Source organism: Gorilla gorilla, chromosome 2 (assembly GCF_029281585.2).
Source record: "Gorilla gorilla gorilla isolate KB3781 chromosome 2, NHGRI_mGorGor1-v2.1_pri, whole genome shotgun sequence".
In the NCBI taxonomy this organism is placed as follows: Eukaryota; Metazoa; Chordata; class Mammalia; order Primates; family Hominidae; genus Gorilla; species Gorilla gorilla.
In genome coordinates, this window is record NC_086017.1 from 140,517,919 (window position 1) to 140,540,003 (window position 22,085).

A 22,085-nucleotide genomic window follows, 5' to 3' on the forward strand; every position below is an offset into this window, starting at 1 on the left:
GTGGGAAGAACTCCTGGCCACCAAGCCAGCTGCAGGGCGCTGCCTCCCTGACCAGACACAAGCTCCCAGCACACACCCCTGCCCACTCCTCATCATCTGCTGGGAGGTCAGCGACTGCACCTCTGCTCCCAGACCAGAGGAAACAACCCTAGAACCCAAGGGGCCAGGACGGTGACACACCTGAGCAGAGAGCCAGTGCCAGTGCATAGAAAGGACACCTGTCACCACTCCATGGGACAGCAGGACTGATGTGCCCTGCACTGACCACGAGGACTCGAGCCCTGTCTAACGCGAGTCCTGCTGGCTAATGCCACGTGCAGGCAGGAAGATCAAAGCAGTGATACGTCCCATGTGATGGGGTTGGAGATACTTATGCCTTGAATTTGAATGTTTTCTCTAAAAGCATATATCTATATATCTATATCTATATACAGATATATATAGCTTTCAAAACATAACTTTTAGAAAAATAAATGTTAATGAAATTCAAATCTGTATTCCAGAATATTCCAGAATTTATTGTATTTTCTTTTCTCTATTTTTTCACTATTGGTTTTTGTTGGGCTTTTTCCTGATTACAAAAAATGCATTGCTATGATGGAAACCTCAGGAAATAACAGAAATCATAAAGACTGTGATTTAAAGTAGGCCACTAGAGAGTAATGTTAAAAGTAACAGAATGAGGCCGGGCGTGGTGGCTCATGCCAGCACTTCGAGAGGCCATTGTGGGAGGATCACTTGAGGTCAAGAGTTCGAGACCAGCCTGGCCAACATGTGAAACCCTGTCTCTACTAAAAATGCAAAAATTAGCTGGACATGGTGGTGTACACCTGTAGTCCCAGCTACTTGAGAGGCTGAGGCAGGAGAATCACCTGAACCCAGTAGGCAGAGGTTGCAGTGAGCCGAGATTGTGCCACTGCACTCCAGCCTGGGTGACAGAACAAGACTCTGTCTCAAAAAAAAAAAAAAAATAATAGAATGGACGAAAAGCCACAATCCTATGGAAACACCAGAGGAATGCACCCAGAAGTGGGGGTCTCACTTAGCTTTATTGTGTACTGATAAGTACTCGTCTTTGGTTGCCACGGAAACGTCAAGATGTTGGGATACAGGGTGATGGGGATGTGAATTTCCACCTCCTGCTGGTTCCACACAGGCACCCATAGTGTGTGGACCCCTCCATCCTACAAGGGGTGAGGGTGCCACACATCACTATGACAACCATGTCATCAGCAGTCTTTCCCAGTCACTGGACCCCCACCCCTCCCTGGGGATCAGGCCACAAAGGTGGATTTTGTGGGAGAGTGGAGAGGAAGTTTCCAGACACCCTGCCACCCTCTCGTTCTCCACAGGGATGGCTTTCCGTGGCTTTGCTACAGCCACTCCTGGAAGTGCTGCCTGACTGAATCCTCAGGGGACCCCGGCAGGATGGACGTGGTGTCCCCCCTACTTTACAGATGGGGAAACTGAGGCTTGAGAGCTAAAGCAGCCCACCCAGCTCCCAGAGATGAGGAGGCCGACTCTGGCAGGAGTCACTGTCGGTGCATGGGCATTTCTTCCTGTTACAGCCTGTGGCCCCTTCCAGGCCGGGAGGCCTTCTGTGCAGGGTAGGAAAATGGGAACACCCAGGCCGATTTTCCGATCAGCAAAGCTCTGCTCCCTAAGGCTGATGGGCTTCTTAAAGACAAAGGAAAAAAGAACCCAGGATGCAAGTAGCCCAAACAGGCAAAGGGACACTGGTGGCCAAACTCCCTGGGACCCATGGCCCTCCTGGGCTGACATTTCTGCCTACAGAGGGGTTTCATAGGCCAAGGCACGACGCAGGGGAGACACCAACTTGCCTGGTCCACCACAGAGGTGAGGGCCGCGTCAATGGCCGTCTGTCCCCTCTTTAGTGCCCTGACGTGATGGTATGACCCATTCTGGGAGGCCGAGAGCACCTCAAAGAACTCAGCAGGAAGCACAGTTTCAATTCAGAAGTTCTGGAAGGCGAGGCAGGACAGGTGAGAGGTGCTTCTGGGGTGACTCCAGAAAGTCAGAGTTTGGGCGAGAAGCTACAGGACTGAAACCAGCAGCCGGGCCAGGCCAAGGGGCCCCCTGGTGTTCAGCAGCCTCCACTAGCAGCAGACGGGCAGGCCAGGCCCTGGAACAGAGCTCTAACCACTATGGCGTTTGTCCCCACCCAGGCCACCCTCCCTGCATGGCCCGATGACCTGTGCTCCTGTTTCATCTCCCCGTGTGGCACCTGGGGCAGCTTGGAGCCCACCAAGGTCTCAACAAGGAACCAGTAAATACCAAAAAAAGGACATCACGTCCCCTACAGCTAACTGCAAATGGTGACCATCCCAGCCCTTGTTTGATAACACAAGCAAAGCAATGGCTTCTTCAAGGACACCGAGAGGAACCTCGCCTCTTTCTAAAACCTCCAACGCAGGGCCAGGCGCGGTGGCTCATGCGTGTAATCCCAGCACTTTGGGAGGCCGAGGCAGGCGGATCATGAGGTCAGGAGATCGAGACCATCCTGGCTAACACGGTGAAACCCCGTCTCTACTAAAAATACAAAAAATTAGCCGGGCGTGGTGGTGTGCGCCTGTAGTCCCAGCTACTCGGGGAGGCTGAGGTAGGAGAATAGCGTGAACCCAGAAGGTGGAGGTAGCAGTGAGCCGAGATCACGCCACCGCACTCCAGCCTGGGGGACAGAGCAAAACTCCATCTCAAAAAACAAACAAACAAACCTCCAACACCACCCGGAAGGGCCTGGAGGCACTCACTGATGAGCCTGGAATTTCTCACGGGGGACAGAGAGGTGGCCAAGGCTCCTGCACATTTCCCCATCTGTCTGACACCCCTTTTCAGAACCAGAAAGCGTGCTGAGCTCGGCCTCTGTCACGCAGGGTTCCACGTATTTCTGGGGCTCAGCAGGGAGAAGGCCAGAACGTGCTCCCTGACTCTCGGCAGGGAGGGAGAAGAATGAATCCTCTGAGGTCCCCAGCTTGGGGAAAAGGGGGCGGGAGAGTGGCGGGCAGAGACCTCCTCTGTATCCCCCTCTCCTGAAGCCCTGCCACTGTGGCAGCCCTACAGGGACTACAGGGCTCCAGCCCTACAGGAACTCTGCGGTGGGGCCGGTGTGCAGGCTCACAGGCTCTGGAAATGCCCCAGGATGCCTTGGCAGTGTCTCCCACAGACCCAGGAGCGCCACTAGAAACAGGACCCCTCCTCAGTCAGCCTGCATGGGGGCTCCTGTTGCTTTGGGGGCTGCTTTCCAGCAGCTGCGTCAGACAACGACCCACCTCATCCCCCCAGCCAGGACCTGAACAGGCACTGACGTCAGATACATAGACTTTGTTGCTGAACTTGTCAAAAACTTCAATGGTGATTTCATACAGGCGGCCGGTCTCCAGCACCCACCTATCACCAGGGTGAACGGTGAACCCTAAAACAGGCAGGGGGAGCCTGAGCACTCAGGCCTCAGGGGCAGCAGGGTGGAGGAGGATGGGACCACCACCCTCAGCACAGGGGCCCTCAGCATCCACATGGGAAGCCCCACTCCACCCACCTGCAGGCCCCACTCCACCCACCTGCAGGCCCCACTCCACCCACCTGGAGGCCCCACACCACCCACCTGGGGGCCCCACACCATCCACCTGGAGGCCCCACACCACCCACCTGGAGGCCCCACACCACCCACCTGGAGGCCCCACACCATCCACCTAGGGGCCCCACACCATCCACCTGGAGGCCCCACACCACCCACCTGCGGGCCCCACACCACCCACCTAGGGGCCCCACAATTATGGCACTGGCCTCCTCCACAGAGAGAGACCTGTTGCTGAGGAACAGATGCCTGATGCCGCCTTCAGCCCTGGGTCCTGAGCTGACCTCCCGAGGACCAAACCTGGACTCATCCCATTCTATCTGAACAAGGCTCCTTCAAACTTGTTCCTGTCCTCAGTGGGTCTACACTCAGAATCCTAGCAGCTCTGTCCTTAACACACAGCAGGTCTATGCTCTGAAGTGAAAATAGGTCTATAGTGTTCACAGTAGAACTAGTCTGAACCTTCAGGGGGTCTGTGCTGTGAGGAGGGATGGACATAGACTCCAAGAAAGTGATGATTCTGGAAAAGGAACACGTTGTTAAAGTTTGTTGATCAAACCCAGACACAAGGTCTGTCAGAATCTACCACAGCATTCCCTATCAGCACCTCCCACTGGGGCCAACGCTGAAGAAATAAGGGGTGTCCCGTTAGTCAGGGCTGGGGCTACCTAGAGACATGTCCCTGCAGCTTCCTACATCAGATCTGCCCATGTCCTTGTGAAAAATGCAGATGCTTGGCCCCTGGCCCAGGCTGTGTCTGCAAGAAGCCTGGGAAACTCCATTTTATCCACATGCATACGTGATGGAAACACTGACATGCAAGACCAGCCGCTGAGTTCACACAGGAACAATGAGGCCTGAGAGATGAGGCAACAGGCCCAAGAGCACAGCCCAGCCTAGGCCAGACTAGCAGCGCCCTCACCTCCCTGAGGCTGCCTGCTCCTGTCCCACCTCCCTGGCCTACCACCCAGCTCTGGGGAATGATTCTCCATGACTGGTCCCCTAGCCCTGGGGACCGGACGGCGCCACATCTCACTCTCCCCGGATCCCAGCTTGGGAAGATGTCGGGGATGTGATGTAGCCTGGAGTGTGGGCTGCTGGGCAGGCTGACTTCAGGGATCCTTCCCACGCAGCCTCCCACTTCAGCCTGCATTTACAAACGAGCCCACTGTTCCCTTGCACAAGAGCAATCTGCCGCCATGCTTCCATCTCCCCAGCATCTGCCGGTGCCGGGCCACGCCGTAATTTATTTCCTCGCCTGGTTACTCTAGGTGTCACATGTCGAATTGACCACAAATCCAGGACAATCCAGCTCCAACCTGCCTTGGTGTCTGGGATTTCTGTTATCATTCGGCTCAGGTGCAGAGCTGCCTGGAAGCTTGGGGGGCCTGACATGGCAGGGGACAGGGGGCTGTCAGAAGGGGACAGGGAACCAGCATCCCCTCAACATCCAACATGCGCCAGGCCCAGAGAGGGGCCCTGAGCGGATCAATCTGCCGAGCTGGGCATGGGATCCCCTCCAGCTCTGCTTCCCAGGGCAGGAGGCTGAGGCTCAGGTGGGTAACGTTCCCTGGCTAAGGCCACAGGCAGGAAGTGACAAGGCCAGGACTGGAATCCAGGTCTCTGACTCTCCGGCTCGTGGTCATAGTTTTACAAAACACCAGAAACTGCAGAGTTGGTCCAGAAAGCTCTGCCTCCAGGAGGGTGACTCAGCTCTCAAAGGCGTCAGGACGTGAGGACGTCTGCCTGGAGTCACCGTGAGCTGAGTTCTGGAGAAGGTTGTGATGGAGGAACCACCACGTCCCCATCATCCCCTACGGCCCAGAGCTGGACTTTAATGGCGTAATTGTGGGCGGATCACGAGGTTAGGAGATCGAGACCATCCTGGCCAACATGGCGAAACCCCATCTCTACTAAAAATACAAAAATTAGCTGAACGTGGTGGGTGCCTGTAATCTCAGTACTCAGGAGACTGAGGCAGGAGAATTGCTTGAACCTGGGAGGCAGAGGTTGCAGTGAGCCGAGATTGTGCCACTGCACTCCAGCCTGGTGACAGAGTGAGACTCCATCTCAAAAAAAAAAACAAAAAAAAAAAAACCAGAAGATGGTAAACTCCCCAACAAAGGACTTATAATTACAAAGGGGTGAGAAGGTGACTTCCCCAGATCAGAAGCAAGTGGAAGAATGGAGTCTCACTTCGGTGATATTCCTGCCAAAGACACAGTGCTCAGATCCTGGCCATGAGGGAACAGCAGATAAACCCAAAATGAGGGCTGCTCTACAGATAACCAGACTGTCCTCTTCCCAAGTGTCACGGTGTCCAAAGTCAAAGCCCAGGAGGCTGTCCCGGGCTAACAGAGACTAAGAGAAACAGGACACATGCGGCAGGTGACTCAGGGCTGGGATTTTTCTTTTTGCTGAAAGGGATAAAACTGGGACAAATGGCTGGGCATGGTGGCTCATGCCTGTAATCCCAGCACTTTGGGAGGCCGAAGTGGGCAGATCATGAGGTCAAGAGATCGAGACCATCCTGGCCAACATGGTGAAACCCCATGTCTACTAAAAATACAAAAAGTAGTTGGGCGTGGTGGTGCGCACCTGTAGTCCCAGCTACTCGGGAGGCTGAGGCAGGAAATTTACTTGAACCCTGGAGGCAGAGGTTGAAGTGAGCCGAGACTGCACCACTGCACTCCAGCCTAGTGACAGAGGGAGACTGTCTAAAAAAAAAAAAAAAAAAAAGGGCTGGGCCAGATGTGGTGACTCATGCCTTTAATCCCAGCATTTTGGGAGGCCCAGGCGGGCAGATCACGAGGTCAGGAGATTGAGACCATCCTGACTAACACAGTGAAACCCCGTCTTTACTAAAAATACAAAAAAAAATTAGCTGTGTATGGTGGCGCGCGCCTGTAGTCCCAGCTACTCGGGAGGCTGAGGGCAGGAGAATCGCTTGAACCCGGGAGGTGGAGGTTGCAGTGAGCCAAGATTGTGCCACTGCACTCCAGCCTGGGCGACAGAGTAAGACCCTGTCTCAATTAAAAAAAAAAAACAACAAAAAACCGGGACAAATGAGCAAACTCGAATGAGGTCTGAAGATGGTCGGCATCAGTGTTCGTTTCCTAGCACCATAACTGCATGGTGGCCATGCAGGACAACATCACTAATGGTCGTAAAGCACTTGAAAATCATCAGGGTGATGGGACATGAGGCTGGCAACCGGCTTTCAGGTGAGTGAGGGAAACCTCTTTTTGGACTGCACTGGCAGATTTTCTGCAGGCCTGAAGTTTCTGCAAAAGGAGACTCAAACATGAAAATGAAACTTTAAAAAAAGGCATCGTGCTCTTTAAAAATCACATAGCAAAACTAGAGGCAAGCAGCACAGTCAGACCTGGGGCCTGCACCAGCGCCGGCCAAGGACCGGTGTAGCTCTGCTCCTGCCCTGTCCCACAGGTGGCAGCACTCGCCGTGCAGCCAGTGAACCCTGGACTGGAGGCTTGTGCATCTCAGGAACTGAACTGCTCATTTTCTTTTCTTTTCTTTTTCTTTCTTTTTTTTCCGAGACAACGGGGTCTTGTTCTGTCGCCCAGGCTGGAGTGCAGTGCTACGATCTCGGCTCACTGCAAGCTCCGCCTTCAGGGTTCACGCCATTCTCCTGCCTCAGCCTCCTGAGTAGCTGGGACTACAGGTGCCTGCCACCATGCCCGGCAATTTTTTTTTTTTTTGTATTTTTAGTAGAGATGGGGTTTCACTGTGTCAGCCAGGATGGTCTTGATCTGACCTCATGATCCGCCTGCCTCAGCCTCCCAAAGAGTTTGGATTACAGGCATGAGCCACTGCACCTGGCCAAACTGCTCATTTTCTAACTACACGTAAATAGCCCTGGGGCCCGTGGCTCCCACATGAGAGTGCAGATCCACACGGATCTGAGTTCAGACTCCAGCTCTGCCCTCCCCGAGCTCAGACAAGCGGCTCGGCCTCTTCAGGTCTCAGCCTCTACAACTACTCAATGGAGAGAGCACAGTGGTGTGCAAGCTCACGTGGCTGCTGGGAGGATAACACAGGTCAAGAAGTTTAAGGCATCCATCTCACAATGGGTCTGTCTACACCACTGTGGGCGACTTAGCCTGTTACACCTGAGACCGGCGGGCACAGCTGGCCCATGCCCCATCAGAAACCTGGCTGCCCTTTAACTGGTCCCCCAGTTACGAGGACAGAACATGAAGGTTCTGCTCCAAGTCCTGAAAGTACAGAGGGAGGGGCCGGGTGCAGTGACTCACGCCTATTATCCCAGCATTTTTGGAGGCCGAGGCAGGCGGATCACGAGGTCAGATCCAGACCATCATGGCTAACACAATGAAACCCCGTCTGTACTAAAAATACAAAAAATTAGCTGGGCATGGTGGCATGCACCTGTAATCCTAGCTACTCAGGAGGCTGAGGCAGGAGTATCGCTTGAACCCAGGAGGCGGAGGTTGTAGTGAGCCGAGATCGTGCCATTGCACTCCAGTCTGGGCAACAGAGAGAGACTCCATCTCAAAAAAAGAAAAGAAAAGAAAAGAAAGTACAGAGGGAGAGGGCCGACTTCTCACCCAGCACCCGGCACTCTAGATGGACTTTGCCTCCAAGATCAGGTATCTGCCTGTGAGAGAGTTGTGTCTCACCAGATTCCTTCCCCTGGAGGTCAACACCCAAAAGTCAAACCAAAATCTTTTGTGTATCATTCCCAAGAGGTGAAACATAATCAAAGGCTCTGAAGTTTGCTGTGGCAAAGGCAGGAAAGATCTGGTGCTTTGAGAAAGACCATCTTTAAATACCACAGTGAGGACTATGATGGCAAACACAGCACACTCAGAGCCCAGAGGCACCATCTCTGTATGCCGTTAAAATACAAAAAGAGCAAATCAGATTTTACACATTTATTTCTGATTTCACAGCTCCCTTCCAAGGCTTCATAGCCTCAAGTGTAACCCTGGTGCTCCCCAGCAGCCTCTCCCATTGGGTCCTACCTGGAGTGGAGTCCCCTACCTCCCGTCTTCATCCTCACTGCTGCGTGCACCACATGGTGTCCAGGGGCCACAAACATCAGCAAGAAGGGTATTCCAGAGAGTGACTCACCCATCCCTCCTACTCCATTGAGGTCACATTAGATGACACAAGATCATGCTTCTCCGTCCTCTGGGCTCTCTTACCCTCCCTGGGCTCTATGGAGTTCGAGACCATCAATGAGGCGTTGCTGACAATTGTAAACCATCAAGTGAGAAGGTCTCCTTTCCTCCTCTCACTTCCCCATTTTTGCTGCACTGTTGCAGCTCTCGCTACAGACTTACCTACCTGGAATTCTAACTGTGATGGAAACATTGTGAGGTAGATGAGCTCATTCAACAGACCTGGGCTGGGCTCAGAACAGCTACCCAAGTGTTCTGTGCAGAGGGAAATGCTCTCTGTGCTGTTGAGTGCTATGGTCAGTGGCAAATAACTCCTAGGGACACATGAAATGTGGCTGTTGAACACAGTGTTTCGTTGCACTCTAATTAATTGAATGGATTAATTAAGTTAGTTATAAGCAGCACCTCCCGGTAGTGACTGCCGCACAGAAGAGCGCAGCTTCATAGATATAAAGATGAAGAAGACATGATTCTTCTACCCTGGTGTTTCCTTGCAGAGTAGGTGTCTGCTCTGATCCAATCATCCATTTATGGGAGCTTCCTGGGCACAGGTACAGGGGCCAGGCACTCTGTGAGGCCTGGGGATGCTGCAACGGGGAGGACAGCATCCAGGTCGAGGGGTCCCAGCAGGGGCTGCACTTGTACACAGAGGTGAAAAGCACGGACCAGCAAACCCTGTCCAGACAGGATCAGAGCAGCAGGGACAGAGGGGATGGGGACAACTTACTGTCTTCAGGAGCCCACGCTCATCTCCTCTGACCCTGGATCAGAGCCCGAGAAAGCACCTGGATTAGTGTGGGGCCCAACAGGCTAGACAGGGTGAGGATGAAACCCTTCCATGCCTGAGCTAGATCTCAGCCCAGCGATGTGCTTATCAGAACCTCTGGGAGGACTAAGCTGGGCTGCCCAGGGCTGAGCTCTGGGATGACGAGGAATGAGGAGGCCTCAGTTCTTGCCCTGGCAGTGACCAGCCATGGCTAGGATTCACTCTTGCTTAGATGGAGCACAGAAATCACTGTGCAGATGGCTGTGGCTGGATTCAGGTGATGATGGCATGCTGACTCTTCTGAACTTTAAAACCCTGGAATCCATCCTCCCCCTCCCATCCACACATGGCCTGGACACTCTTGTGACTTCCCTCAGCCCCTCTGTACTCCTCCCTCTTCAGGTCCAGCCCAGGGCCCTGAGCCCTGCCTTCTCCCATGGAGTCCATGGGCAGCTGTCTCAGAACTCCTAGAGCTCTTGGTCTTGGTGTCACTCATTTGAACATTTAATCCCTCACAGCAGATGTCTCTTCAGGCACCACTGGGAAACTGTTCTAGACTGTGAAGGTTCTTGGAGAATCTTAGTATGAGAAACATGTTTCTTCTGGGGAAAGTGATATTTTTTTAAATTGAGCAGTCTCACTTATTTTTGTTTTGTGGAGAAAAATTTTGACACCTACAGAGCAAGCAGATTCTATTAAAACAAACTGTGTCACACAGTATTCATCATCAAAGGGATTCTGAAGCCATGATTTTGCCTCATGTGATATTTTATGCTTACTTCAACAAACACCTTGACTTGTTTCCTTGACAAGGAGTTCAGAAGCAACAAGAACCTATTTCAATTAGTGGGTCCTACCAGGCTGAGTGGGGATCGCCCTGCACCCCCCGTGGCTGAGTTTATCTTTCTCCACCTTGCAATGCACACCCTACTGTGCCCTCCTCCTAGGAAGGAAGCCACGTCTCCACCCTGAGGCTGGGTCCCTGAAGAAGCCCCTTGTTTCTCCTTCATTCTATAGTGTGTGTTGCTCCACCACCCAGAAGCCATGATTGGTGTAAGTAACGGGAGAGATTATGCACATGGAAATGGAATTACCTATTTTCGGCCACACTATCTGAAATGGAATAGTAGACCTCAGTTGAGAAAGCTGGAGGGAAATTGCCCCAGTTTGTCTAGAGTCTCCTCGTTTCTCAGAGTCCTCCCAGAACTAAGTGAGGGGCTTACTGTAGAAAGAGGCCCAGCCTGGCAGTCCTTGTGTTTACGATGGGGAGGGTTAATTCTGAGGCTTCCTGTAATAAAAAGGCTTGGGGAATGTGGAGACGTATAAGGATGAAGCATCAATGGGAAGACTCCTCCTCCTTGAAATCCTAAAGTGTTTGAGGAGCAAGGATTCTGGGGTTCCTGCAGTTTCTGTCTTGGCAAGTGTTCCACACAGAGGGGCTCAGGAACAGGATTAAAATCCCAATTGATGCCAAACTCATAGTAGAAGCTTAGAGTCTCTCCCAGGAAGTAGATAGAGGTGGGAAGAAAGTGCATGGGATTCGGAATCAAAGGGTTAATCTAAACCTGTCACCTAATGGTAGTATATTTTATTCTATAGATCAAATAATTATTTGAATTTTATAACAATACTCAAGACATGCAATTCTTGTTTAATGTATTAAAAACATTTAAATGTTTGGGAGATCGAGCTGGGAGGATCGCTTGAGCCCAGGAGTTTGAGACCGGCCTGGGCAACATAGCAAGATTCTTGTCTCTTTAAAAAAAAAAAAAAAAAAAAAAAGCAGGCTGGGTGTGGTGGCTCACGCCTGTAATCCCAGCACTTTGGGAGGCCGAGGTGGGCGGATCACGAGGTCAGGAGATCGAGACCATCCTGGCTAACATGATGAAACCCTGTCTGTACTAAAAATACAAAAAATTAGCGGGGCATGGTGGTGGGTGCCTGTAGTCCCAGCTACTCAGGAGGCTGAGGCAGGAGAATGGAGCGAACCTGGGAGGCGGAGCTTGCAGTGAGTGGAGATTGCGCCACTGCACTCCAACCTGGGTGACAGAGAGAGAATCCGTCTCAAAATAAATAAATAAATAAATAAATAAATAAATAAATAAATAATAAAAATAAACAGGAGGTGTTTCACATAAAAACAGAGATTTCTATTTTCTCGAAAAAATCAGAACTCTTGCCTCACAGGCCCACACCTCCACACATCAAAAACCAGCTAGAGGTGCCAGTTCTGCAGGACAGTATGAGGAGGCCATGGACTGCCCCAGTGAAGGTGGCAGAAGTCATGAAACACACACACAGCCATTGGAAATCTCTGGGATGATGAGGTCCAGAGATCTCATTTGAGATCAGGAGTTCGAGACCAGCCTGGACAACATGGTGAAACCCCATCTCTACTAAAAATATAAAAATTAGCTGAACGTGGTGGTGGGTGCCTGTAATCTCAGTACTCAGGAGACTGAGGCAGGAGAATTGCTTGAACCCAGGAGACAGAGGTTGCAGTGAGCCAAGGTCGTGCCATTGCATTCCAGCCTGGGTGTCAAGAGCAAAATTCCGTCTCGAATAAATAAATAAATAAATAAATAAATAAAAACTAAAATAAAATCTCTGGGATGATTCCAAGGGCACACAGCAAATGAAGAAGCGTTTATTCAAGAAAACCTACTAACACCTGGGAAGAACACCAAGGGCCTGCAGTGTGTGAAATAAGATGCCCATCCTCCCTGACTCCCCACCCCAGTGAGGGGGGCTCCACTCCAGACTGCTTTCTCCAAGATCACAGGACTCCCTCACCCCCTAGCTCCTGCTTGGGGGATTTGCTTCCTAAGAGGGGCAGAATGTTATCTTTTCTTATCATGCCACCAGCTACCGCTTGCTCAGCCCAGGAAAGTGGGTTGAGAGGTGGAGGCTCTTGTCTTCCACACAGGCCCCACTCATGGGATGGAGGCTCTGCCTTGAGTGCAGCACCCGTGAGAATACTGGGGCCCGGCCGCCCTTCCCTGGCTCATGGGGTGGGGTTCCCTGCTAAGAGAGGCCAGCCGATGAACACTGGGGCTACTGCCCCATTCACCAAGCACTCAGCTCCTGATGTGCAGGTGTCACCAGAGAGAGATGCACCACTGTGTCCAGCACCATAGCTCTGGCTCAGAGAGTTTGCCTGGGAAAGTAGCAGGCAGAAAACAGAAGGTGTGAGTAGCTTTTGAAGAAACTGACTTTATGTGCAATGGAGCTCGGAGAAGTCCAAGCCTAAGCGCACTCTCCAGAACAGTGGAGGTTGTGCTGAAAGGCAACTGGGAGGCGACGGAGAGTCCAGGAGGTGTGGGCTACACTGGAGACCGGCAAGTCTGCAAGAGAGAAACGGAAAAAGAGACAGCTGGGAAGAGCTCTCCTGGGGTTAGAACAAACCTTAATATCTTTTTTGACAAAGAACGTAACATCAAAATAGCCGACTTTGGGTTTAGTTCAACATTTGCAAAGAGAGACTGAGAATGTTTAATGGGACTCGCCCTTACACAGGCCCAGAACTCTTCCTGGGCCATGGATGGGTACCAATGACCTGCCATCAATGTTTGGAGCCTTGGCATCATCGTATGCAAAATGGTGGCTGGGGTCCTGCCATTTTATGAGCAGAACTGTAAGGATATACAGAAAAAAAAAAACACAAAACTTAAAATAGTACTGCTACTTTTTTTTTATTTTAATGGAAAAAAATATTTAAAAATTCTTCACACTCAACCCCAGGGAGCAGCTCCCACTGGACCAGCTGTTGAGGGACTCCTGAGTCAATAGCGACCAGAAGACATGGTTCAAGCCATACAGAGAGCCACTCCTGGACCTCCCAGGCCCCCCAACAACCCAGCTTATAATGGCCAGGGGATTCTAAGCAGAGCATATCGAGGAAGCGATATTAAAAAAAAAAAAAGAAGTCATCCCATGGCCACCTACCTAATCAGGGAGTTCAGAAAAGTGCAGAGGAGAAAGGGTTACAACATCGGAGCACAATCCCTCCTTCCTGGGGGCCCCACCTGTCCTTCCCCATCTGCCACATTTAAGTCAACCTTCCCTGTCCAACCGAGAGGAGGACTCAAAACCAGCCGACCTTTCCCACTTTCTAATTCACAGAAGCACGAACAGGAGCATCCCTGGGAGTCAGGGCAAACCCTACCTGGCCTGGAGATGAAGCCAGCCATTCCCAGCAAAGCCCCCCAGCATAAGCCTGTGACTTCACCCTCCCCAGAGCACCAGCAGCTATGGGGGAACCCCCAAGAAGACTTGTCTCAGGGAACCCACTGGGAAGTTGGCTCACTCCATGTGGAAGACCCAGAAGAGGTGACTTGGTCGGAGGGAACCCCCGGGAAGCCAGATGGTGTAACCTCAATCTCTGTGACCAAAAGGAGCCACGGATGCCATTGGCAAAAGATATTTCAGTTTCATGCTGCAATTATGTTGTTTCTGACTAGCACAAAAAAGTCAAAGGGAGAAATAAGGCAGCACCAGTGAACCCAATGGACAGTTGGGCCAAGACAAAAACCAAGTGGGTGGGGCAGTCAAGCTACACTTCCTGTGTTTTATTACATTTATTATGTTCTTCTTAATATTATTTTAATTGGCAAATCATGCTTGCATTCATTTATGAGATATAGTGTGAGGATTAGATGGATGTGTGCACATTGGAATGACAAAATCACACTACTTAGCATCTCCATCACCTCAGAAAGACAAATTCCATGTGATGTCCCTGAAGTGTTCATCTAAAAAAGCTGACCTCATAGAAGTAGCAAGTAGACTGATGGTGAACAGGGGCTGAGGAGCAGATGTGTGGAGGGGTGGCAGAGGGAAGAAATGGGGGGGTTGTTGGTCAAAGGACCAAAGTCTCAGTTGGAAAGGATGAAGAGGTTTTGACATCTAGTGCACCGTAGGGTAACCAGAGTCAATGGGAAAGTATTGCATATGGCAAAACACCTGAGAGAGTCCATGTCGAATCCTGGCATTCAGAATGGAGAAAACAAAGGCCCTGAGGTTCAAGAACATTAAAAACCTTGGGACAAATTGACCATGTGTAGACTCCAACAGCTGTGGGTGAGAACTAGGCAAGATGACAACGCTGCCATGTGCCCAACACACCTGGCCCAGAGGCATTCAGCAGAGGACGGAGGTGTCCAAGCTGCTACCAGGGTCAATGAACAGGATTCAAAAGTCAAGAGGGCATCTGGCAGCCCTGTAGCCTTCAAAGGCCTATCCAAAGCTACGAGTGAGCTGAAGGACAGCCTGGAGCCTCCTGAAGAACAGAGGGCCCCTCCACCCCACCTGGCCCAGGGCACCATCTCTTCCTCCTGTCTGTCCCCTGCTTCCTCTGTGCTGCCGCCTCCCTCTTCCTCCCCACTCAGCTTCCTGCAGTCCTCTCTCCACCCTTCCAAGGTAAACGCAGCTTGCTGCTCTCCTGAGGCCCTGCTAAGACTGTGGTTTCTGGTCCCCGCTGACCTCTGGGACTTGATTTCCCTGGCCTTTTCCCCCACCTCCTTTCTATTTGTCCCAGCCCCACCTCCAACTCCCTCTCCCCCAGTTCCCCCTCTGCCATTCCTAATCCCCTCATCCTGATTCCTTTTCGCCACATTTTCTCTAGCTAAATCATCTTTTATTCACTTGCTAATAATCTATCCCTCGGTCCCCTGGATGTCTGTCTTGTGCAACATAGAATTATGAAAATCTAGAAATTGGAATCTAACTCCTGGCCCTAGATAGGACTCAGGTTTTGTGAAAGGGAGAAAACAGCAACAACAACAACAAAAACCAAAAGCAAGCCCCACCAAATCAACACCTAGTCTAGAGCCTGATATAAGTGCCACTCAAAATGTGTTTCCTTCCTTTATTCTTTTTTTTTTTTTCTTTTTTTTTTAAGACAGAGTCTTGCTCTATCACACAGGCTGGAGTGCAGTGCCGCAACCTTGGCTCACTGCAACCTCTGCCTCCTGAGTTCAAGAAATTCTCCCTTAGCCTCCCAGTAGCTGGAATTACAGGTGCCCACGACCATGCCTGGCTAATTTTGGTTTTTTGAATTTTTGGTAGAGATGGGGTTTCACCATGTTGGCCAGGCTGGTCTCAAACTTCCAACCTCGAGAGAGCTGCCCGCATCAGCCTCCCAAAGTGCTGGGATTACAGGCGTGAGCCATTGTGCCTGGCCTCCTTCCTTTATTCTTCAATAACCAGAGAATTCTTCCTGAAAAAGGTGGCCCCTGAGACCATTTGGAAGCATCACAGGGTGGAGGGGCAAGGGTCCTGCGAGCTGGTCTTGCCATCCCTTGTCCCCCAGTTTACATGAAGCCGAGCTCCAGAGAAGAGACAGGGCCCGTGGGGCATTTGGATTACACTCCAAGTCTAATTCCCAGTCCAACAATCCTTCCCGCAGAGGCTTCCTTCATCTGTCCACTTGGCCAAGGAAGGAGCAGGTCAGCTCATGCCCCCTGCCTGGATGCAGACAACAACCATCAGAAGGCCATCCATGTAGCCGGGGCCCCAGAACAGTGTCCGCTTGGAAAGGGCCCAAGGAGCTGGAGCCCTTTAGCCTCAAGAAGAGCATGAGGGACCCAGCACCCTTCTGAAACCTAAACCACATTCTGGCCTGAGCCATTTTGCACTGCCTGTGCCCTAGAAAGTTGTGAAGGCCTGTAAGTGGGTCTTCCTGTTTCCTTGTCTTCTGAGGCCCAGGCCTTTCTCAGAGCCTCCGTGGGTCCCACCCCTGCACCCAACACACGGTGTCTGGGCCCTGCCTGCCTGGCTCACACCCCCCACCCCCACTCACTGTCCTATTTCCATCCCTGTGGATGGACATAGGGGACACTGTGCTGGGCACTGCTGTTCTCTCTCTTAGAAGACTTTCATAGGCCCTGCCCGTCCCTTTTGCCAATTGAGATCATTTGGCTGTGTCCCCACCCTAATCTCAACTTGGATTGTATCTCCCAGAATTCCCACGTGTTGTGGGAGGGACTCAGGGGGAGGTAATTGAATCATGGGGCCAGTCTTCCCTGTGCTATTCTCATGATAGTCTCATGAGATCTGATGGGTTTATCAGGGGTTTCCGCTTTTGCTTCTTTCTCATTTTCTCCTGTTGCCGCCACATAAGAAATACCTTTTACCTCCGGCCATGATTGTGAGGCCTCCCCAGCCATGTGGAATTATAAGTCCAATTAAACCTCTTTTTCTTCCCAGTCTCAGATATATTTTTAACAGCTGCGTGAAACAGACTAATACACCAATCAAGTGAATGTCACCTCCTCAGAGAAACCCTCCCTGAGCACCCCATCTGCAGTAGGGTCACCTCCATCTTCCACCTTCACTTTTCCTGGTGTTTCCTTCTTAGCTCCTGTCTCCATGGGGAGTTTTCGCTCTGATAGACTAGTCTCCTTCACCCACCCGGGGCCAACGTGTCTGTCTTCTCTGTCCCTGCACACGGGAGATGGTCAATGTTCTTTTGTTGGCATCAGTAAAACAGGAAGGCCCCTGAGGTGCAAGGATTGGGAGCCCTTCACCCCAGGTGAGGAAAGAGCCTTGAGGCAGGTAGACGACCCGAGTTAGTGCCCTCTCCCTACCCCGAGGGTCAGCCCTGGGCAGGACAGGCCACGGCCCCTTGGGGGCACCTGTCGCCTGTGCCCTTGATGGGTGGCCTTCAGGGGACGTGGCCGCACTTGGTCAGCGGTGGTTCTGGGGCAGCTGCGTTCAAGTGGGCAGCACTTTAGGAAGGACAAACTCCAAAACCCAGGCTCCAAAGGACCCATGAGAAGGTCGGGAGGCTCAAAGGAGTGTCCTGGTGGCTGGGCCAGCGCTTTGAGGCCCCTGGGTACCCAGCAGAGAGGGCCTGCATGAGGCATCTGGATACACTGAGCACCACTGGAAAATGAGAGGCCCGCAGAGATCACCTGTCCCTGTGGGGGCAGCACTGCCTGAAGGGAGGTGGCCATAGCAGCCCACAGGGGCCCAGGGCTGACAAGCTCTGCCTTGGGTGCCAAGGCTGGGCAGGGCCTGTGCCCTTGGGAGTCCTGTTTCAGACCCACCTCCACCACATGGCCCTGCCCTCGTCTTATTTGCCTGGACAGCAAGGCCTGCAGAAGCTTATTTGCTCATCCAATTTAGGGATCCTGAGCTCCCTACTGGGCAAGGCTGGTGGGTTCACAGCTGCCCCTGATGGTTTCCTCGGCAACCGCAAATCAGATTCTGCTCCTTAGTTGCCAGGATCTATTACTAAAGAAGGCGGGGGCAGAAAGCATGGGGGTGTCATGGTGACAGAGGTAAGGAGAACACAGAGTTTTCCACTTCTGGTGATGGTAGCGGTGGCGGCCACCTGACCCAGGGCACCATCTCTTCCTCCTGTCTGTCTGCTGCTTCCTCTGCCCTGCCACCTCCCATTTCCTCCCCGCTGAGGTCACTGCAGTCCTCTCTCCACTTTTCCAAGATAGATGCAGCTTGCTGCTCTCCTGAGGCCCCCACTAAGGCTGTGGCTTCTGATCCCTGCTGACCTCTTGGACTTTATTTCCCTGGTCCCCTCCCCCACCTCCTTTCTGTTTGTTCCAGCCCCTTCCCTAACTTCCTCTCCCCCAGCTCTTACTCTGCCATTCCTAATCCCCCCATCCTGATTCCTCTTTTAGGTTTTCTCTGGCTAAATTGTCTTTTTTTTTTTTTTTTTTTTTTTTGAGATAGAGTCTCATTCTGTCCCCCAGGCTGAAGTGCAGTGGTGCAATATCAGCTCACTGCAAACTCCACCTCCTGGGCTCAAGCCGTTCTCTTGCCTCAGCCTCCCAAGTAGCTGGGAATACAGGCATGCACCACTATGCCGGGCTAATTTTTGTATTTTTGGTAGAGACAGGATTTCACCATACGGGCCAGGCTGGACTCAAACTCCTGACCTCAGGTGATTCACCCGCCTCTGACCTCAGGTGATTTGCCCGCCTCTGCCTCCCAAAGTGCTGGGATAACAGGCGTGAGCCACCATGCCCAGCCAATTATCTTTTATATACTTGCTAATATCTGTCTCCTTTCCCCCCCCCCGACCTTGTTTTGTGCTACACAGAATGATGAAAATCTAGAAACAGGAGTCTCACTCCCAGCCTAGCCAGGACTCAGGTTTTGTGAAGCGGGCTGGGGCAGGAGGAAAAGCAAGCCCCACCAAACCAACACCTAGTCTAGAGCCTGAGTTAAGTGCCACTCAAAACACGTTTCCTCCCTTTACTTTCCTGTAACCCGATTCTTCCTGAAAAAGGTGGCCCCTGAGAACCGTCTGAAAGTATCATGGGGTGGAGGGGCAAGGGTCCTGAGAGCTAGTCTTGCCATCTCTTGTCCCCAGTTTTCTTGAAGAAGCTGAGCTCCAGAAAAGAGGCAGGGCCCGTGGGGCATTTGGATTACGCTCCAAGTCTAATTCCCAATCCAGCGATCCTGCTCCTAGAGGCTCCCTTCATCTGTCCACTTGGACAAGTGAGGGGTGGGTCACCCCACAACCCCTGCCTGGCCACAGAAGAAAACCGTCAGAAGGCTGTCTGTGGGGCCCCAGAACCATGTGGAAATGGCCTAAGGAGCTAGAGCCCTTTAGCCTCAAGAAGAGCGTGGGGGACCCAGCACCCTTCTGAAACCTAAACCACATTCTGGCCTAAGCCATTTTGCACTGTCTGTACCCTAGAAGGTTGTGAAGGCCTCTAAGTGGGTCCTCCTGTTTCCCCGTGTTCTGAGGCCCAGGGCTTTCTCAGAGCCTCTGTGGGTCCCACCCCTGCATCCATCACATGGTGTCTGGGTCCCGCCTGCCAGGCTCACATTCCCCCCGCCCCACCACCTTGCTGTCCTATTTCCTTCCCTAGGACAGCCCACTGGGCACTGCCGTTCCCTCTCTTAGAAGACTTTCACAGGCCCTGCCTGTCCCTTTTGTCAATCTAGTTAATGTCACCTCCTCAGAGAAACCCTCCCTGAGCACCCCATCTGCAGTAGGGTCACCCCCGTCTTCCACCCTCACTTTTCCTGGTGTTTCCTTCCTAGCCCCTGTCCCTATTGGGAATTTTCTGTGCTGATAGACTAGTCTCTCTCGTCCACCTGGGGGCCAGCGTGTCTGTCTTGTCTGTCCCAGAACATCGAATGATTATTTGTTGGTATAAATGAAACAGGAAGGTCCCTGAGGTGCTGGGATTGGGAGCCCTTCACCCCAGGTGAGGAAGGAGACTTGAGGAAGGGGAGAGGACCCGAGTTCGTGGCCTCTCCCATTCTGAGGGTCAGCCCCGAGCAGGGCGGGCCACTGCGTCTTGGAGTTCCTGTTGCCTGTGCCCTTGATGGGTGGCCTGCAGGGGAGGCAGCCGCACTGGGTCAGCTGTGATCCTGGGACAGCCGCAGTCCTGGGGCAGCCGCGTTCGGGCAGGCAGCACTTAGGAAAGACAAACTCTAAAACCCAGGGGTCCAAAGGACCCATGGGAAGGTCAGGTGGCTCAGGGGAGTGACCTCGCTGCTTGGCCAGCGCTTTGAGGCCCCGGGGACCCAACGGAGAGGGCCCGGGTGAGGCAGCTGGAGGCGCTGAGCGGGACCAGGAGCTGCGGGACCTGCAGAGGGCGCCCGCCCGTGTGGGCGCAGCAGCGCCTGGAGGGAGACAGCCCCGGCCGCCCGCAGGGGTCAGGCTCTGCTGCAGGTGGGGGTAGGGGGTCCCTGTCTCGGCCTCCCAGCCCAGGCTGGGTCTCTTTGCCCAGGTTGGGCGGGGCCGATGGCCGTTGGAAGCCCCGTCTCCATGGAGACCCGAGGCCGCCGGACCGCCTGTCAGGGGCTGCCCTGGAGCCTGGCACCTTACCCTCGCACCCTGTCTGCCCCTCGGGGGCCATGCTGTCCACGCTGACCCTGACTCGAGACATCGGGATGCCTGTCCACGCCTCCACTCCTGGGCCACTTCCCCGTGGGGTGAGCAGAAGGGCAGGGCGGGGTGGGAATCTGTTGTACCCAGGGAAGGGAATTGCCCCCAGGCCCGGAGAGTTTGAAGCCTGGGGTACTGTCACCAACAGCCCAGGACCCTCGCAGCTGGGCCTGCCCTAGAGTCTTCCTGCAGCAGGCCTGTCCTCCGGAGGGGCTGTGAATGTTTGCCGGGGGTGGGGCTGAAGCCAGAGCCCAGAGGTTTGCCCCTGGGGCAGGGATCCTCCAGGTCACTCGCCCCCGCCCCCTACGGGCTGCAGTGAAGGAGGCTCTGAGGGGAGGATGGCCAGCTCCTCCCCTGCAAGGACAGGGGCTCCTGGGAAGGCATTCCTGCTCTGGGGACTGCCTCCCTCCCCCACATCACAGCCAGCCACCACAGAAGCTTGGCCTAGCTGACCACTCTTATCTGTGATCTCTGCCAGGGAGGCTGAAAGAACATCCAGCCCTACCCGTGGTCCCTTCCCGCCTCAGGCTATATGACTCCCCACCTATTTCTTCGCTTCCACTGGAAACACTGGTGAAACAATTCCTCGCCCTCGACTCCAGGGAGCGGCCCCCACTAAACCAGCTGATGTGGGACCCCTGGGTCAATTGCTGGCCAGGAGACGCTGCTGACACCAGAGACCCTGGGCACCTGGGCCCCCTACAACCCTGGTCATGGTGGCCATGGGATGCCAGGCAGCACACATCTCGGAATCAGTATTTCCCCCACCCTACAAAAAATAAGTATATGATTATCCCATGGCCACCTACGTAATCCTGGGGTACAGGAAAAGTGCAGAGGAGGAAGGGCTCCGTCATTTAAGCACAGTTCCTTCCTTCTGGGTGTCCCTCCTGCTCTTCCCCATCCGACAAAGTCCATCTTCCTTGTGGAACCAAAGACAGCTCAAAGGGAGCCGGCTGTTCACACTTTTAAGTTTTGGCTGCCCAAGGAGAGTCAGAAGTCAGGGCAGAAGGCCACTATTCCTGCCCCAGATCTCTCCCTGGGCAAGGTGTATCAGTGCCCTGCCATGGACGTATGGAACCTCCATGTCATTCTCTATTCCATGGTGGCCGGGGCCCTGACCTTCTACTCAGGGAACCTGGTGGACCTGAGGATAAAAATTATCACAGGACAATACTATTCCCCACCATTTTTTCCCTCTTCAAATTGAAAGATTTATTAAAAAGTACTTAATGCTAAACGTTAGGGAGCGATCCCTACTGGAACAACTGATGAGGGGCCCGTGGGTGAACAGTGGCCAGAAGATCTCACTGATATCGTACAAAGAGCCACTCCTGGACCACCCGAACTCCAACAACTCAGCTCACGGTGGCCACGGGATTCAAGGCTGAGAACATCTCAGTGCCAAAAAAAAAAAACACTCAACTATCCCATGGCCACCTACCTCATTTTAGAGCACACAAAACAAAAAGGAAGCACTCTACCATCAGAGAACTGTCTCTTCTTCCTGGAGTTCCCACCTCTCCTTCTCCATCTGCTGAAGTTTCCACCTTCCCTCTCCCACTGGAGCAGGCTCACAGTGAGCCAATTTGTCCCACATTGAATATTCAGCTGTCGGAGAACGGCCAGAAGTCAGGGCAGAAGACCACCATTCCTGCCAGTGCACTTGCCGTCCTGTAGAGGAAGCCAGACAGT

General features: G+C 52.9%; 1 protein-coding gene across 1 annotated transcript in view; it reads left to right on the forward strand.

Annotated features, from left to right (window-relative positions):
- Nucleotides 1-20,152: 20,152 nt before the first annotated feature.
- LOC109026351 (intraflagellar transport protein 122 homolog) overlaps nucleotides 20,153-22,085 on the forward strand; it is a 44,348-nt gene continuing 42,415 nt past the window's right edge. The window contains exon 1 of the mRNA XM_019024408.4: nucleotides 20,153-20,437. The gene's annotated coding sequence lies outside the window, so the exon portion shown is untranslated. The remainder of the gene's footprint in view (nucleotides 20,438-22,085) is intronic.